General features: G+C 47.1%; 1 long non-coding RNA gene across 1 annotated transcript; it reads right to left on the minus strand.

Moving 5' to 3' along the window:
• Positions 1-1,443: 1,443 nt before the first annotated feature.
• Positions 1,444-13,182, minus strand: LOC143134436 (uncharacterized). The gene is made up of 3 exons (XR_012988643.1): positions 13,088-13,182; positions 1,957-2,089; positions 1,444-1,596 (listed from the first exon to the last, which is right to left on the minus strand). It is a non-coding gene; the product is annotated as an uncharacterized LOC143134436 (long non-coding RNA).
• Between the last annotated feature and the right edge of the window lie 2,128 nt (positions 13,183-15,310).

Below are 15,310 nucleotides of genomic sequence, written 5' to 3' on the forward strand. Positions count from 1 at the left end.
AGAAATGTAGAACAATTTCTATTGGGTTTCTGAAAAAGTAGGTACAATGTCAACCTCAATAACCCACTTTTTTGAATATGAACCATCTAAACACTGGACTGGGAAGAATTTTGGGGGCCTGATGCATGCTCGTGCAGCACTTTGGTTCTCTTCAAAATACTCCTTCAGTCGCAAGTCAAATTCATCTACGTATTTCTCATGTGAAGCCAAATTTATGCCAACCACCTGACCATGTGTGTAGTGTGGTGCATCTCCTACTCCAAAATGGATGGTTCCATTTGTCCGAACATTTATGCATCTCTCTCTCACTGGCATTCTCTGTGTTAGCCATGAATTTGTACTCATGGATGGGCTCAATCAGATTACTTGGTCCCGTCTCTGGAGGAAGCAGTTCATTTTGTGTGTACATGAAGGATGGACTGTTCTGGTCAAAGGGGCATGGTTGGCACATACGTTTTTCAACTGGCAGATGATTAGAGGGGGCACAGACAGAGGCACTTTTAGCCTCCAGTTGACCAGTGGGATTTCTGTTTGGACTGTTAGCGGACTGTAAGGCAACCATATCTCTATTTTCAACTATTGAGGGGGCTTCTTTACCTACACACATTTTTGCTGGTTCTTTGGTATCACAACATTTATCTAAGCCATCTAGGGTTTTCTTAACCTTCTTTACATTTTTTGACAATTAAGACTGCAGGTCCATGCCGAATGCCTAAATCAATTAAGTCTTGTTTTTCAAAGTAGGCAAGACTGGCTCCTGAAACATCTTCATCATAGTATTTGTCTGCATACTCCTGTGGCACCTTCAGATTTGTCAGTAACCACCGACGAACATCCTCTCTGGTCCAGTCCTCTATCCTGTGTGGCAGGTCTGGTGACTTGGGACCTGGACCTGGGGCTGGCACTGGTGGTGGTGTACCCTATTGATTGGGGAGAGGTCGTGGGGCACAAGGAAGTCAAATGTGTTCATTTCAACTGCCAACAAAATCACCACTTAAAACAGCATTCATCAATGTGTATGTGTTTTATGTACCGTTGAGTTGCAAATACATATTTTCATTTTAGAAAATATGTATTTAGAAATACTGCAATAATAATAATGTGTTCTTGACGCAGATTACTGTGTCAATGTATCGGAAAAGGTCATTACACCAATACAACAAGTCTGCACAATTTGGAGACTCACTCTCCTGAATCAAAGAATATCTAGAATACTGTTGAAAAAATACATCATGCCGACAACCCTACCCTCTTCATTGATGATTCCCTGCTTAGATCCTGTGATACATGACCATGGGTTCTACAAGACAGAGGGAAAGCACCAATAAATAAACTTCAAAAACATACGAAAAGATAAGCATTAAAAGCATATAATTTAGGGTGAATGGTGAAACTGTATATGACTGCACTCTAGATTTACCTTAACTCTGAGGAATCTGGAGGAGCAAGGATTGTTGTCACTCATCAGAGGTTTAACTGTTTTGTCATCCTCTTTGCCAGACTTTCCAAGATCTGTGACTTTCTCAGAGCTTTTCTTCTTCCTTGTAAGTTGTGCTAAGCCTTCCTTGGCATCTGTAAATTATTGTTCATTCTAGCCTGAGGAGGAAGATTTTGTAACCATACACACATTTTAAGAATTTGCCCCACCCTTTTTTCAGTAAGCAAAGTGAGGTGTGCCATGGAATTTTGAGCAACCCAATGCATTTTTATACAGGCTCATGAAATAATCTATAGGGGTATTTATAGATGCATAAATGAGACAGCTTCTTAATTTAAAAAGCTTCTTACACCAGTGTTATAGCTGCATACTGTTGATTTGGCTGTGCTATAAAGTGATATACAGAATATTCATTTTTACATCTTTATTTGCAGTGAATACTCTCTGGGAACTAGATTCATGAGGTAGGTTATTTTTTACATTTCAATGTTTCAAATCTTCACAGGCTAATATCTCACCTTGACACAGATGCCAGCAATTTTATAATCCTCAGTTATGAAGACGGCCGTAATGAGTGTGTGAGTCTACTCCTATTTATTCTCCAGAGTAGCTTACAGATGCCTTCCTTTACTCTGGTCGTCCTAATGTTTGCTGAAATGTGAAGCATCATTCATCATCCACAAAGCTATTAAACATTAAATCAAACCGTCCAGAGGAAAACAGTTGCTGAGGGGCACCAAAGGCCTACACAAAGAGAGTGTATGGTCCTGGGAAACAAAAACATTTTGGTTTTGATTCATGTGACCGTCTCCTGTATTGTTATATGGAAATGAGGTGATTGTGTTAATCTATGAAGGTATATTGGGTGCAAAAGTGGCGAGCATGTGTAATGTGAATGTGTAACAGTAAAGTTGAAGTTGTACATATTTTTTTATATCTTGTTAACACAAAATAGGGGCTACGGGTTCACAAATCCTTTTTACAGGTACACAAATCCTATCCTGTGAGTCACAAATTTCAAGAGTCAGGCACTTGACACTTTTGCTCCAAACGTTGCAGCGCAGTTGGTGCGAAACATATGGAGGGTGATAGCTGTCAAAATATTCGTGTCCATAGATTTGATACACGTGCGTATTTGTCTGTAGTTGTGCATAAAATAAATATTTGTGAATTCTCGAATGAGTCCAGTCGTGCATAAAATATATTGTGTGTATTTTATCCATCAGAATACGGATGGAAAAAAAATATGAATTCAAAAATTACAAGTACGAAATCAAACTTTACAGTTGGCTTTCTTTGGTATGAGTACGACTTCGCACAAGTGACTCAACTGTCAAAATACGTCATCGCCGCATTCACAGGCATTACTTGTTGAGAAAAGAAACATAGATCGAGATCAAGACTGCGCATGCGCTGAGACGAATCCGGCGGGGGCAGTGCCATTACTGCGGGTTAGGCACGTCGGCGCTAACGTTTGTGATAGCTGATAGCTACCTGTGGAGTTGAACAAATCGTCTTTTCCCCCCTTCGTTTATTGTCTTACGATGTCGGGAAGAACCTGTTGTGTGTTCGGCTGTTACAACAGCAGTGGGAAAATACAGATATGGAACAAAAATATATAAGTTCCCCCGCCGTTATTACACAGCCTGCCCCTGTGTAACACCATACATAAGCACTACACAGATTCCCAGGGCGAGCCGAAGACCAAGCTGTTCGTCAGAAGTGGATTGTGAACATCAACCGAAAGGACAAACATATCACGGTAAGTTTTGTTTAACAGTATTAATCTTAAATCTTGCCAGTTGCCACAATGACTAGCATGCTGTTGTCTAGTCTTGCATGGCGATACTTTAACGCTATCTATTGGTGTGTTAAGACATGGCACCAAATATTTGACGTAGAAGCAAAACTGTAAAGTAAGTGTGTGCTAGGAACTTCGGTAGTCGCCAGAATAATTATCTCCATCAACTAAATGGCACTATTGAAAAATTATTCGCTTTAACTACTAACGTTAGGGCAGCCATGGTGGCCATCAAATCAACATGATTTGGCATTACAAACAGAAAACGTATGGAGTTCGGGGGCAGGCGACACTATGCTAGTTGCAAGATTGCTTTCCTTCTTTGGTAACGTTAGGCTAACCATGAAAACATCAGTCATTTGGAAAGATCTTAGTGCGTTTTCCTCCGATTCAGTATTGTAATAAACAGTTTTTGGGTAGCACTCACATTTAAAAATCACTTGGATATTTAATGTAGATGTTTATTTTTGGGTTAAATTTGTTGTTGTGCTGAGTTATAGTCTACATGTAAGTCAATGTCCTTTTCTCTATATTTGTATTTTATCAGGGGTCAATGTCATCTGGAAGAGCACCTCCCAAAAGATGTCTTCAGCCCTCACAAGAGGACACATGTGCTTGGAACTTGTGCACAATGGAATAAAGAACAGTTGTTGATGTATTAATTACAGTTTATTTGAACTTGACACTTCATTTAATTTATACAATACATGTATCACACATACCAATTGTTGTTATATTATTATTACTACAATTACATTACATTACATTTGGCTGACGCTTTTTAGCCAAAGCGACTTGCAACATTTAAAGCTTTTAAGAGCAATTCTAACAATAAAAAAAAAAACACAATAAGTGCATCAATGAGTGCAATTGTCTGTAGTAGTGCTATGAGAGGAGATGATCTCTGAAGACCTGGGTTTTCAGACATTTTTGAAGATGTCGAGGGATGTCCCTGCTCTAGTAGGAACAGGTAGTGCGTTCCACCAACGAGGGACGACAGATGAGAAAAGTTTGTATCGGCCATATGTACAAAAAGGTTCAAATATGCTACTAGGCCGAGGTCAAATAGACTGGACCAGGTCAGTCTCTGTGGAAAATATTTAGACAGGATATCAACAGTAATGGCTCAAATTTAAACTAATGATTCAAATATAAATATAATTCTCTGTGTGGATATAAGGGCCAAAAAGGTACACTAAAAAGTAGTGGTTCAAAAGGTAGGCATAGATTAATCAATAAATCCCTGTGTGGAAGTATGTGCAAAAAAGACACACGAAACAGTAGTAATTCAAAAGGTAAGTATAGATTTATCAACAAATCCCTGTGTGGAAGTATAGACGGAGCTTCATTAGAACAAGCAACAGTTGTTCAGGGACAGCTAACTTGATGGTCCTTAGTTGTGAGTGAAAAGCCATAATGGCGTACAAAAATTGCCAAAAACTGTCCATGCCCAAGCCTGTGTAAATTTTGAGTCTTTGTCATCCAAATCATAGGCCTACAATGATCAGTTTGTGTCACAGTCTTTTGTTGACTTAAAACTGTAGTTGTGGTCTGCAGTATCTGGACACTGGATGCCATCTTCTTTTGGGAGGTGCCATTGAGGTTTGGGAGATGACATTGACCCCTGATAAAATACAAATAGAAAAGGACATTGACTTACATGTAGACTATAACTCAGCACAGCAACAAATTTAACCCAAAAACAATCATGAACATTTTGCACAACATCTACATCAAATATCCAAGTGAGTTTTAAATGTGAGTGCTACCCAAAAACTGTTTATTACAATACTGAATCGGAGGAAAACGCAATAAGATCTTTCCAAATGACTGATGTTTTCATGGTTAACGTTACCAAAGAAGGAAAGCAATCTTGCAACTAGCATAATGTCGCCTGCCCCCGAACTCCATCATACGTTTTCTGTTTGTAATGCCAATCATGTTGATTTGATGGCCACCATGGCTGCCCTAACGTTAGTAGTTAAAGCCAATCATTTTTCAATAGTGCCATTTAGTTGATGGAGATAATTATTCTGGCGACTACCGAAGTTCCTAGCACACACTTACTTTACAGTTTTGCTTCTACGTCAAATATTTGGTGCCATGTCTTAACACACCAATAGATAGCGTTAAAGTATCGCCATGCAAGACTAGACAACAGCATGCTAGTCATTGTGGCAACTGGCAAGATTTAAGATTAATACTGTTAAACAAAACTTACCGTGATATGTTTGTCCTTTCGGTTGATGTTCACAATCCACTTCTGACGAACAGCTTGGTCTTCGGCTTGCCCTGGGAATCTGTGTAGTGCTTATGTATGGTGTTACACAGGGGCAGGCTGTGTAATAACGGCGGGGGAACTTATATATTGTAACAAACTGTAAGGTTGTCTCAAAATGGTCTTTATTGGTTACGCACCAAAAACACGAACGTCATAAAACAGGCAACACAAGGGAGGTCAATTAAACAAGCACGATACACAAACAGGGTAGTCACATACAATACACGGGGTAAACACATGAGGTACAACACAAAGAAAGACCATACCAGCTAACACATACACAACAAGGCAAACGCCACTACTCATACTACAACCAACATCAACATTATACACACACACACGCACAGCATTATGGGAGTACAGTCATACAGCTAGGCTCAGATCATTACACAGCCCCCCGAGACTTAGTCCATGTCCCCTTGACTCAAGTCTTACCCTACGTCAGTCCATGAGCCTGGCTGGGACGCGACGCTGTCTTTGTGGGCGCCCCGCTGTCGCGGCGGTGACTTCCGGTGAAGGCTGCACGGTGATCGGTGTTAGAGCCACAGCTCCATTGTCACCACGTTCCACAGAGTCAGTGTCAAAGTCTCCACGACCCTCAGCTGAGGCCAGGGGTCGATATGGGGCCAGTCGATCACGGTGGAGAGCCACAACTCTCCGACGCTTAATCAGTCTCACACGATAGACCACATCAGACAGCTTCTCTAAGACATCGCACGGCCCGACCCACTGGCTAGTGAGTTTCGGGGAAATGCCTTTCTTTCTCTCCGGGCAGTACACCCACACTTTATCGCCGGTCTGGAACTCCTGGCCGCGACAGCGCGTATCGTAAGCTCGCTTTTGACGTATTCCAGCTTCACTCATAGCCTGCCGGGCCAACTCGTGTACTCCCTTCAGTCTCTCGCGTAGCTGCTTGTAGTATTCCAGCCCTGGCTTACCTCCAATCTCCGCTTCCGGAGGCGAACCGAACACCAAGTCCACCGGCGTGCGTAGCTCTCGCCCGAACATCAGAGCTGCCGGTGTGCATTTCGTTGACTCTTGCACCGCTGTGCGATATGCCCAGAGCACCAGGGGCAAGTGTAAGTCCCAGTCCTTTTGTCGGCGGTCGGCCAATATGGCCAGCTGCACTGCTAGCGTCCGGTTAAACCGTTCGACCAGCCCGTCGCTTTGTGGATGCAGAGGTGTCGTTCTCGTTTTCCGGATGCCCATGCGCTGGCAAACCTCAGCAAACACCTCCGCCTCGAAATTCCGCCCTTGGTCGCTGTGGAGCTCTTCCGGTGCCCCGAACCGGCAGAACATCTCAGTGACCAGTCTGTCTGCTGTCGTGTGGGCGCTCTGATCTGGCACTGCATACGCCTCCGGCCACTTAGTGAAATAGTCCATAGCTACGAGCACGTAGCGATTTCCCCGCTCTGTGACTGGCAGTGGGCCCATGATATCGACGGCTACCCGCTCCATGGGAGCCCCGACTGCGTATTGCTGCAGCGGAGCGTGCGAGCGTCGCGTGGGGCCTTTCTTCGCTGTGCAGGCGTCACAGCAGTGAACATGCAGTTCAACGTCCAGCCTGCATCCCGGCCAATAGAAGTGGCTTCTCAGCCGACGAAGAGTTTTTGCGATGCCGAAATGAGCCGCCCCCACAGCCCCATGTACCTGTTCCAGTACACGGGCTCGTAATCCAGCAGGAACCAGCAACTGGAAAATGTCAGATTGTCGATCGGGGGCTCGCCAGTGTCTATACAACAGTCCTTGACGTGCTACTATTCCCGGCCACTGTGAATAAATCGCTTTGGTCTCTGGATCGAGTGCTGATACGTCAGTCCATGGCGGTCGCTGACCGGCTTCGATCCATGACCACACTCGGCCAAGCGTGGCGTCCTCCGATTGCGCCTTCCGGATCTCCTCCCTCGACATCACGTCCACCGGCGACTGTGCGTCCATGGCCTCAGCTGCCGCTCTGCAGTGCTGTGTTGTGGCGTTGGGCTGCGGTGCGTTGTCTCTCTCGCTGGCGTGAAGCTGGCGAGCGGTGGCTCTCTTGATGGCGCGGCGCTGGCGAGCGTTGAGTCTCTCGCTGGCGTGCTGTTGGCGAGCGTTGACCCTCTCGTTGGCGCGACGCTGGTGGGCGTTGAAAACAGCGACTCTCTCTCTCTCTGCCAGCGGTGATGCAGCCTGTAGCCGACGAGCGGGCTCCGGTTGAGCCGCGGCCAGACTCCTCTCCTCCCTCCGGTGGCAGTGTTGGCACTGGTCTGCTGCACACGGACGCCTGGACAGGGCGTCCGCGTTGCCGTGAAGACGACCCGCCCGGTGTCGAATCTCCATGTCGTAGTCCTGGAGCGCCTCCAGCCAGCGAGCCAGCTGGCCCTCCGGTTCCTTGAAGTTCAGCAGCCAGGTGAGTGACGCGTGGTCCGTTCTCAGCAGGAACCGTTTGCCGTAGAGGTAGGTTCGGAAATGGCGCACTGCCACCACCACAGCCAACAGTTCTCTGCGTGTCACGCAGTAATTCTTCTCCGCTCGGTCCAGTGAGCGGCTGAAGTATGCGACCACTTGCTCGCCCTGCTCGCCTGCTTGTGAGAGGACGGCGCCGACGCCCACGTCGCTGGCGTCGGTGTCCAGGATAAACGGCAGTCGAGGGTCAGGGAAGGCGAGCACTGGGGCCTCGCATAGCGCCCTCCGCAGCCGCCGGAATGCCGCGTCGCACTCTCGTGTCCACTCGAAGAGCTGGCCTTTGTGCGTCAATCGATGCAGCGGGCTGGCGACTGTAGCAAAGTCCCGAATGAAACGCCGGTAATATGACGCCAGGCCCAGGAAGCTCCGCAGCTCAGCACCGTCGCGTGGAACAGGAACGCCTCACCGTCTCCACCTTAGCTGGGTCGGTGGCCACTCCGGCGGCCCCCACGACATGGCCCAGGAACCCGGTTTGCCTCCGGAACAGGTGGCACTTTTTCGGGTGCAGTTTGAGCCCAGCACCTCGTATTGCGTCGAACACCTTTTCCAGATGTCCGATGGCACCGGTGAAGTCCGTTGCATGACACAGGATGTCGTCCAGGTAAACCACGCAGCACGTTCGTGGAATGCCCGCCAGGACACGCTCCATCAGTCGCTCGAAGTTCGCTGGCCCGTTGCATAGGCCGAACGGAAGTACCCGGAACTGCCACAGCCCTTGCCCGATGGTGAACGCCGTCTTCGGGCGAGCTTCCGGGGCTAGCTCAATCTGCCAGTAGCCACTACGCAAGTCCAGCGAGCTAAACCAGCAGGAGCCGGCAATGCTGTCCAGCGCATCGTCAATGCGGGGGAGCGGGTAGGAGTCTTTCCGGGTTACCTGGTTGAGGCGCCTGTAGTCAACACAGAACCGCCACGAGTCGTCCTTCTTCCGGACGAGTACAGCCGGCGCAGCCCATGGACTACTGCTTGGCTCTATTACTCCTGCCGCGGCCATTTCCTTGATCTTTTCTTCAGCTGCTTGTCGTTTGGCGAACGGCAAGCGGTGAGGTTGAAGTCGGATGGGCCGAGCATTTCCGGTGTCGATATCGTGTTGGACCAGGCTCGTTCGGGTGCAGTCCTCATCTCTTGCCGCGAAGATGTCGGTGTAGGCTGCTAGTAGCCTCCGCACCTGGCTACCCTGTGCTTCACTCAGCCCCTCACAGCTACGAGTGCAGAGTTCATTTACGGCTTGCCTTGTCTCTACAGAGGGCCGCGCTCTCTGAGCGGAGAGTGGTGATTGCTCAACCCGCTCTCCTGGCTCCTCTCTAGTGGGCGTGAGCTGAGCAGTGGCGAACTCAGCAAGCGGACCTGGACGAGACCTGTTGTTTTCGCGGGCTTGAGTTTCGCGGGCTTGTGTGGGGAGGGGCGGAGACTCAGCAAGCGGACCTGGATGAGACCTGTTGTTTCCGCGGGCTTGAGTTTCGCGGGCTTGTGTGGGGAGGGGCGGAGTCTTGGATGGCGAGCACTCTTTGCTAGTTTGCTTCCTGCGGGCTTGTGTGGAGCGAGTTGAAGAGTTCTTCGTCGCGCCAGCTCTCCGCACTTCATGCTCTGTTTTCCCCGCCGTGTGCAACACTACGCTGCTCGTCCCTAAGTGTAGTGAGAACCGGGAAATGTCCACCACAGCCCCCCATTTCTCTAGCACGTCCAGGCCGAGAATGCAATCATCCTGAATGCTAGCCAACCACAGCCGGCGGCTCGCCGTCTCCCCGTTGATGCACACGCACACCACTTTTTGTCCATACAGTTCCGCTCGCTCTCCGGTAACTGTTGTGATGCACGTTTTTGTCTTTTCCCAGCCTCTGGGTCTGGCTACCAGCGTGCCGGGTAAGAGACCGGGGCGCACAAGCGAGATGGTGGAGCCAGTATCGATCAAGGCGCGACACCGAGTCCCATCTAGCGTGCAGTCCACATACAGTCCTCTGGTTTGACCGAGCCGGCCCAGCCGTATGCAATCCATAGCCCCTCCCGCCGTGCCACCTTCTTCTAGTAACTGGGGTGCGAGCGTGAGGGGTGCCGGGGCTGGGCAGTACCACGCGATGTGTCCCGGCTCGCCACACCGGTGGCATCCGTCTCCGCTGGCCGGCCTCTTCCACTCGCGTGGGCGCCGTTGTGGTGGCTGTGCCGTGGTCTGCCGCGTCACCTCCATCGATGTCTGGCGTACGCAATGCCGCGACTCTGTTGTGCGGAAGATGTTTTCCACCCGTTCGGCTTCCGCGAGCGCCACGGACAGCGAGCTGGGGGCGCTCAGGCGAAGGTGTTCTTTTAGCCGCTCTGGGTGGATGCCTCGCACGAACGCTTCCAGTGCCATCTCTTCATGTAGACCCTGGCTGTACGTTGGGTAGCCCCGCCGGGCATACAGCTGCAGGTCAGCCGCGAACTTGCCCAGTCTCTCGTCCTTGTGTCGCCGTCTGGAAGCGAGTTGTTCTCTGGCATCGCTGATGAAGATTCTCTGGCCGAATCGTCGTTGCAGAGCTGCTTCGATTGCGGTCCAGCTTACGTGCTCCGCCGGTGGCAGGTCTTCTAATACTTGTAGCGCTTCCCCCTCCAGGGCCAACGCCACCTGTACGCCCGTTCTCTCCGCCGACCAGCCATTCAGCTCGGCTGCCAGCCGGACCTGTACCAGGTATGTCGCCAGCGGCCTTTCGCCATTGTAGTGGGGCAACTTTACGCTGGGGCGCCCTTCTACCGCCGCCGTCGCACCGAGGACCGGCCGGTTTCCATCGCTCCCGTGTGGAGAGCGGGTTCAAGTGGCGGGATGCTGCCATCAGCCCGGTTCGTTTCCTCCTGTGGCCGGGGGCGGGTCTCTTCATCACGGTCACGCTGCAGGCTGGCTCCGTCTGCTGGGCTCAGCAGGTGGCCATGGGCGAGCGTGCTGTCGAAGAGCCGTCTTGGCAGGAAACTCATCATCGCCAGGTAATCGGTTGCAGCTTTCTCCTCCCGTCCAGTAGGGGTCGTCATCCCACTTCTGACACCAATGTAACAAACTGTAAGGTTGTCTCAAAATGGTCTTTATTGGTTACGCACCAAAAACACGAACGTCATAAAACAGGCAACACAAGGGAGGTCAATTAAACAAGCACGATACACAAACAGGGTAGTCACATACAATACACGGGGTAAACACATGAGGTACAACACAAAGAAAGACCATACCAGCTAACACATACACAACAAGGCAAACGCCACTACTCATACTACAACCAACATCAACATTATACACACACACACGCACAGCATTATGGGAGTACAGTCATACAGCTAGGCTCAGATCATTACAATATTTTTGTTCCATATCTGTATTTTCCCACTGCTGTTGTAACACCCGAACACACAACAGGTTCTTCCCGACATCGTAAGACAATAAACGAAGGGGGGAAAAGACGATTTGTTCAACTCCACAGGTAGCTATCAGCTATCACAAACGTTAGCGCCGACGTGCCTAACCCGCAGTAATGGCACTGCCCCCGCCGGATTCGTCTCAGCGCATGCGCAGTCTTGATCTCGATCTATGTTTCTTTTCTCAACAAGTAATGCCTGTGAATGCGGCGATGACGTATTTTGACAGTTGAGTCACTTGTGCGAAGTCGTACTCGTACCAAAGAAAGCCTAACTGTAAAGTTTGATTTCGTACTTGTAATTTTGAATTCATATTTTTTTTCCATCCGTATTCTGATGGATAAAATACACACAATATATTTTATGCACGACTGGACTCATTTGAGAATTCACAAATAATTATTTTATGCACAACTACAGACAAATACGCACGTGTATCAAATCTATGGACACGAATATTTTGACAGCTATCCCACTCCATAGAAACACATTTGCACATCCGTGTTTCATAATCTGAGAACATGCACAACATTCGTGCATTTGTAAACCCAAATGTGAACTAATGCATCCGAAGTTGTGCATCTGTGAAATAATTGCTCATTAATAAAATTCTACAGATCGCTTTGATTTTCTTGCACGACTACAAGTCAATTGATACAAGTGCTCGAATCTGCTTCTACGAGTGACGAGTGAGACTTTTGCTCCTGGCTAGGTGATATAATAGGAGCGTATGTGTGCACGTCGAGCAGTCGATCGAGAAAACAAGGCGGCCGGATCTGGATCCTGGATCGCGCTCAGATTACCATTGCCTGCTCATAAAGTAAGTAACCTCAGCATGTTTCCTTATCAATGAAGGACACACGATTTATAGTTTTTCTTTGCACAAAGCGAGGAAAAAATATTTGTTGCGGTGTGTTCGAAAATTGAACGATTGTGTCAGATTATGTGTCCTAACGATTTTGGACGGGCAGTGTTATATTTCTGTACTTCTAAACTAGTTACAGAGAATGTCTAATAAGGGGAGAACTGCCACTCTCGGAAAACTTCCGGTTTCTGAACTGGTTGCAGTTCCTTCTGGTTCCACATGAGGGCGCTCGTCCACGAGTGCAGAATGCATGGAGGTCTATGGAGCTGTACCCCTCAAAATTCACTTTTCTCGGGATATAATTTTTTTTCAAGTAATTTGAATATTGTATTCGAAAGGGGAGGCAAAGAAAATACACTTGGTGGAGTATTATATTTTTTAAAGTCACTTAATTGTTCTAAAAAGCCTTTCAAACGTGTCAATGACGTCATTCATTAGCACAATGCTAGCGTGTTATGGGCAACAACGACCCAAACTGTAAGAAATCAAAAGGACATAAGTACTCGTTCATTCAACTTTTGACCTATAACCCATGTTGAAGTTATACAAACTACAGTCAAATCTGAGATTTGTCAACGACAATCAGGTGAAAGAGACAAATTTAGCCGTCTAGCTCCATTGACTCCCATTCATTCTGCACTCATGGCGATCGCCCCCAGTGGAAATATGGTGGAACTGCAACCAAAATTCGGTACAATGGGACTTAATACGGAGTGGCAAGGCTCTCCGTAGACGGGCTCTGCTAGTTATTTATCTAGCGATAGCTAGCTAGCTTGATCTGGCACTGGAGGATTTAGCAAGCAGGTAAGCTAAGCTAAACATAGCTGTCATGATAATGTAAACCAACAAACAAGATAACTTTCTTCATATTATTATCATGTTACTTACCTGAGCAGGCAATGGTAGTCTGAGCGCGATCCTGGATCCAGATCCGGCAGCCTTGTTTTCTCGATCGATTCGCTCGACGTGCACACATACAAATCTTTTTGCTCCTATTATATCACCAGAGAATGTCTAATAAGGGGAGAACTGCCACTCTCGGAAAACTTCCGGTTTCTGAACTGGTTGCAGTTCCTTCTGTGGTTCCACATGAGGGCGCTCGTCCACGAGTGCAGAATGCATGGAGGTCTATGGAGCTGTACCCCTCAAAATCCACTTTTCTCGGGATATAATTTTTTTTCAAGTAATTTGAATATTGTATTCGAAAGGGGAGGCAAAGAAAATACACTTGGTGGAGTATTATATTTTTTAAAGTGACTTAATTGTTCTAAAAAGCCTTTCAAATGTGTCAATGACGTCACTCATTAGCACAATGCTAGCGTGTTATGGGCAACAACAACCCAAACTGTAAGAAATCAAAAGGACATAAGTACTCGTTCATTCAACTTTTGACCTATAACCCATGTTGAAGTTATACAAACTACAATCAAATCTGAGATTTGTCAACGACAATCAGGTGAAAGAGACAAATTTAGCCGCCTAGCTCCATTGACTCCCATTCATTCTGCACTCATGGCGATCGCCCCCAGTGGAAATCTGGTGGAACTGCAACCAAAATTCGGTACAATGGGACTTAATACGGAGTGGCAAGGCTCTCCGTAGACGGGCTCTGATATCACCTAGCCAGGAGCAAAAGTCACTCGTCACTCGTAGAAGCAGATTCGAGCACTTGTATTAATTGACTTGTAGTCGTGCAAGAAAATCAAAGCGATCTGTAGAATTTTATTAATGAGAAATTATTTCACAGATGCACAACTTCGGATGCATTAGTTCACATTTGGGTTTACAAATGCACGAATGTTGTGCATGTTCTCAGATTATGAAACACGGATGTGCAAATGTGTTTCGCACCAACTGCACTGCAACGTTTGGAGCAAAAGTGTCGAGTGCATGACTTGAAATTTGTGACTCGCAGGATAGGATTTGTGTACCTGTAAAAAGGATTTGTGAACCCGTAGCCCCTATTTTGTGTTAACAAGATATAAAAAAATATGTACAACTACAACTTTACTGTTACACATTCACGACTTTAATGTGCACATGCAAAATCTGCAGTTAAATGTGCTCGCCACTTTTGCACCCAATATACCTTCATATTAATCATGGGCAGTGGAACTGGTCGGGCCGGTCTCGCCCGAAGCTTCAGGCTAAAGACCTTTTATGTTTTTTTTTTGTATTTTTTAATAGCATCGGTTGCCACATTTTTTGGGTTGATGGGCTCGACCAATAAGATAAATCACAAGTAGGCCTAGGCTGGATTTGTAAGATCTTCTAGTATCATCTGGTACCTGAACCCCCCCCACACACACACACGCACAAGCATCTCTGAGCAATTATTGTGGTCTGATTTTATTCGGTCTTTCATGGTAAATAACACAACTGATTTTATCTAAACAAACCGTAAAGACAATATCTCAAATGAGGATTATTCATGTGGAAATGCAGTGGTCCAAATGCAGGGAATCAAATACTATTCTGTGTATTGAGTAATATAGATAAGGGTTGTTTTTGAATAAAGTGTTTTTGATTCATATAATCTGGGAAGCATTGCAAAGCATTGTGTTCTATTGGCATAGTGCTCACTGCTCAATGGACAGATGTGAGAGGGTCAGCACTGGCAAAGAAACTGGAGAAGTATATAATTATAAGTATTATAAGTATATATATACTCTTTTGATCCTGTGAGGGAAATTTGGTCTCTGCATTTATCCCAATCCGTGAATTAGTGAAACACACTCATCACTCATACACTGTGAGACGAAGCACACACTAATCCCGGCACAGTGAGCTCCCTGCAACAACAGCGGCCCTCGGGGGAGCAGTGAGGGGTTAGGTGCCTTGCTCAAGGGCACTTCAGCCGCTTCCTACTGGTCGGGATTCGAACCGGCAACCCTCCGGTTCCAAGTCCGAAGCGCTAACCAGTAGGCCACGGCTGCCCACAAGGGAGGACAGAAGGGAGGACAGCAAGCATTCATAGCAGCTCTTGACATTACTGCAAACTTGTAGATAGATAGATATATACTTTATTGATCTCCTAGGGGAAATTCAAGAATTGTGGCTATTGTGCAATGAAATGATTGTGCTATTAAGCCCTGTTCTGTTGATTTGTAC

The sequence above is a fragment of the Alosa pseudoharengus genome, unplaced genomic scaffold, assembly GCF_046254945.1.
Source record: "Alosa pseudoharengus isolate Yale_2024_CS ecotype anadromous, Long Island Sound unplaced genomic scaffold, YU_APseudo_1.1 YU_APseudo_1.1_scf_2, whole genome shotgun sequence".
In the NCBI taxonomy this organism is placed as follows: Eukaryota; Metazoa; Chordata; class Actinopteri; order Clupeiformes; family Clupeidae; genus Alosa; species Alosa pseudoharengus.